The sequence below is a fragment of the Nicotiana attenuata genome, chromosome 3 (genome assembly GCF_001879085.1).
Source record: "Nicotiana attenuata strain UT chromosome 3, NIATTr2, whole genome shotgun sequence".
In the NCBI taxonomy this organism is placed as follows: Eukaryota; Viridiplantae; Streptophyta; class Magnoliopsida; order Solanales; family Solanaceae; genus Nicotiana; species Nicotiana attenuata.
This window is the reverse complement of record NC_031991.1, coordinates 32349094-32353407: the sequence shown is the minus strand read 5'-3', so window position 1 is coordinate 32353407 and position 4314 is coordinate 32349094. Positions and strand designations below refer to the sequence as shown.

General features: G+C 35.7%; 1 long non-coding RNA gene across 1 annotated transcript; it reads left to right on the top strand.

Moving 5' to 3' along the window:
• Positions 3286–4090, top strand: LOC109224589. Its single transcript, XR_002067721.1, has 3 exons — positions 3286–3593; positions 3667–3915; positions 3997–4090. It is a non-coding gene; the product is annotated as an uncharacterized LOC109224589 (long non-coding RNA).

Genomic DNA, 4314 nt, shown 5'->3' with positions numbered 1-4314 from the left:
GTGGACTGTTCTGGCTCAACATAGACACAAATTCATAATATGGTTAGCAATTCAAGGGAGATTGCTTACCAAAGATAGTCTAGTTGGGATGCAAATCCACGTGGACAATATAAACCGCAGCGTGTGAAAAGAAGAGCAGCTGGAACCAAAGGATCATTTGTTTGTTGACTGTGGTTAGATCAAAGTAATTACCCACGAGGTCAACCAGTGGATAGGACAAATAGTGTAGGAATGTGATTTCAAGCAGATGATGAGAACAATTAAAAGGAAGCACCGGAAGCAGTTCAAAAAAGAGGTGATAGCACCAGTCAATGGAGCAGTGTTATACCACGCTTGGAGAGCTAGGAATTAGAATAGAGATAGTAATACTAATAAAGAGGAGAGTTACAAAGCTAATAGAGTTTATAAGGATGTCAAAGAAAGCACAAAGGCGTAGGAGTTTTGTCCAGCGGATACTTTATAATTAGAAATCGTTGAGTTGGAGGCCTATCATTTGCGGATAGATTAAGGTTGCCCTACAAGTGTAACAATGTTGATGTCAATGATAATATTTTCATTGTTACCAAAAGAAGAGTTGATTAATTAGTTGGATCTTCCCTAAACTTAATAATTTATGACACATTTATTCTTGCACGGATAATTATGAGAACTGAAAATCTCTGGTTTACTTTAAGAGATATTGGTTAGTATTGGATGGTCGTTAACAAAGCTAAACTAAATTTATCGAGACAAAGCTAATTGGGTTAAAATCGTGAGTATTTGATAATAGGTGAATTTGACTATAATCACGCCTTAAATAATCACCTTCTTGTGTAGTTTTAATACTAAAAGTGATAACAAAATGCTTTTATTAGTGCTTTTCATGATTTGCAGGTGATATATGTATAAGGAAGGCTAAGGAGCAGTTTTGGAGTCAAAATTGATGAAAAAGAGGCCAACTGTGAAATTTCCCAAGTGAACCATGCAAAACAGGCCGAAGATTCAGAGCACTGGTTTTACCGCGGTTCCACCGCGACCGCGGTAGAACCGCGATGGAAGACAGCTGCGGGTGATTTCAGAATTAGAGAAGGTTTTTAGCCGCAGTTTGACCGCGACCGCGGCAAAACTGCGGCGGAAGCCGAAAACTTCAGGGACCAAAGTGTAAAATACGGGATTTTTAGACCTAAACCCTATTTAAAATATTAGACTTCGCCCAAGAGAGGCATGTATTGATTTTTAAGGTTTCTTAGCAAGGAAAACCATTGTGAGAGAATACTCCAACCATCTTTCTTCTTTTCTTTTGATTTTTATGATGAATTCAATCTTAGTTTATTTTCCCATAGCCATGAGTAGCTAAATTCCTTGTCTAAGGTTTTGATGGAACCTATTGGGTGATGAACTTCTTGTTTATGTGAATACAAATTGCTAGTTTAATCTCTATTTGTTCAACTTCGTGTTTGTTGTAGTTAATTGATAGGATCCTCAATTAGCTGCGCCTATTTAGTGTGCATCTTGGAAAAGAGTGCATATTTAGGGTATTGTTGAACAACACCACTCCTAGATTATTAGAGGAATCTATATTGCGGGTTTAAAGGCGGGATTAGGGATAACGAAGCCTTGGGTGTAATCTAAAGTGAATCGTGCTAAATAAAATAAGCTAGTGTATCTCGGGAGAGTGCAATAGTAAAATTACTGTGATTAGTCGGGAGAGATTTACGGTAAGATTAGCGTTCATGATTGATAGAGATGTGTTGGTAAATTTGTATGAGCATAAACAGAAGGGATTCCATCAATAGGGGAAATCATTGCCTTAGCTTTTCCTCATAATTATTTACAACCTTATTAGTTTAGTTTACAGCTATTTAGTTACTTGCAAGCTAGTTGTTAAAGAACACTCAACTGAGATTTGAATATTTGGGAAGCTGGTTCTGAAGAATTAGTGGGTCTGAAGATAGTGGTTGATAGGTTAACTCTCTGTGGATTCGACCCTGGGCGTAATACTCGGGTTATATTTGCAACGTCCGCAGAGTCCTTTTTATAAGGCATAGTTGGGCGTGATCAAATTTTGGCGCCGTTGCCGGGGAGTTAACGGAATTATCAATTGCCATTGACAGAAATACAAAGATTCTTATTGTAGTCAGTTTCTCTCTCTAAACTTTTTCATTGAAAATTTACGGTTAGTTGTATTTGGGTGCTCAGGTNTAAAAAGTACGAGCAAAAATGCATACTATAGGAGAAAATAGACGGTAAATGCTCAACATAACCTGGAATCTGTGATGATTATGTGCAGAGCACATCAGATTTCCATACATTAAAAGTCTAGATCAAAAGAGATAAGTATAAACCGAAGTAGCAAGTTGAAGCAGAAGAAGATTTAGGGCTATATTTGACTGCATTATGGCAGGTGCATATAAAACAACAAAGAAAGAACAGATGAATTATTGGACCAAGGGATTCATAACTATTCAAGCTTCTAAAAGCATAATTTACTACCCTTATTAACTATAATATGGGATTTTCTTCTAACTTGCTGGTCTCAACAAATGAAGTGCAAACTAACGAAAAGACAACTTCAGAACTAAGGAATTTATCAATAAACTGTTTATCTATGTCAATCATGAGAAGTTTTGTGAGAATATCACTGTAGCTAATCAATTTACTAAAAGTTTAGAACAACGTAAACAAGATGTCAGGACAGCCAGTAGATGCAAAGATGTATGTGAATCCTGAGTTTGTGGAATTCCCCTCTTCTAAGACTAGAGTTTTAAAAGCTTGGCCTCATTTTGTTAAAAAATATAGGAGAACCTACATTTAACTGTGAAACTGATCAGGTTTATTACAGTCCATTAAGAAATGTACATGTTGTTTGACTTCTTCAGTATTATATACATGTGTGTACAACCGTGTAGAGTGATTTTGTCAATGCAATGCTGGTTAATTAATATGCATTGTTAATAAGACTTCATGTTTGCTTTTATTTTCATTAATATTGTAAATCCTATGGTATTGGCAATTTGCCTTGCTTCTTATTGTTCAGACTATGCGCTTCATATTATAGGAAACCATCTACTATAATATTTTTGACAGTGAAAAATAGAGTAATAAAACTTTCTGAACAATCCAGTTAGTTTTCCATAAAGGCAATGGGTTAATGGACAAATACACGATATAAATCTACTATATAATTAAGTGTCTTTTCAATTGTAGAACAATACAAGTATGCCATATATGTTGAAGAATTACTTTATATTTGTTATGTCTTAAAATATTTTATTATATGCTTATATTACACAGATGGCACCTGGTAAAAAAACGAAGACAAGACATGCTTTACAGCATCCTCAGCATAATTTAGGTCCCACTACCTCGTCTTTGCCATTTATGAGTCCTCCTCCTCCTCAGCATACTTCAGGTTCCACTACTTCGTCTGCGCAGGTGCCAATTATGAGTCATCCTCCTCCTCCTCAGCAGACTTCACTGCCACCCGGCTTGTTCCTTCCAATGAATCTACGAAGGTAGTTGTGGATTGTGTTAAAGCATTTTATCGAGATGCTTGGAGTAAATGGTCAGATATACCGTACATTTACAGAGACCAGATGTGGAATCAATTTAGGGTGCGAAACCAATAAATTTTATATTATTTATCAAATTACTCTTATTTCATCTAATGTTTTAAATTATTTGTAGACAAGATGTGCATGGCTTTCCAAATATCATCAGCAAATAAGTCATAATTTCGAGAAAAAAGAGGCTCGACTCGATCAAAAGATGCCCGGTTAGATACAAAAAGACATATGGGATAGACTTAATGTGACGTGGACCTCTGAAGAATTTAAGAAGAGGAGCAATGCTGCAAAGGCTGTCCGAGCCTCCAATACGGGTGGCTCATTGCATACTGGGGGTTCAGTTAGTATGGAGACCCATCGAAGGAGAATTGTAACTTTCTTATTATATTTGCTTTGATTTTAACTATATGCGATTGAACTTTATCTAACTTAAATTTTTTTTTTTTTGCAGGAAAAGGAAAAAAAAAGACTTGTGACTTATGCTGAGGTTTTTGAGGACAAACATATGAAAACGAAAAGGACGGTACAAGAGAATGGGTTGAGCCGCGTGCTTCAAGAACATATGTAAGCATCTTCTATTGATTTTACTCTTGTATATTTTTGTATTATGGTTTTTCTGTAGTTGTAATATTATTGCATCTTTTCCTAAATTTCTTTTGTTAAATTCAGTGTTTGGAATATAAAGAGTGCTAAGTATATGTCTTAAGAGGCTATAAGATTTAAGAACAAATACATATATTCATCGTGGTATTTGTAGTTCATTTGTTCG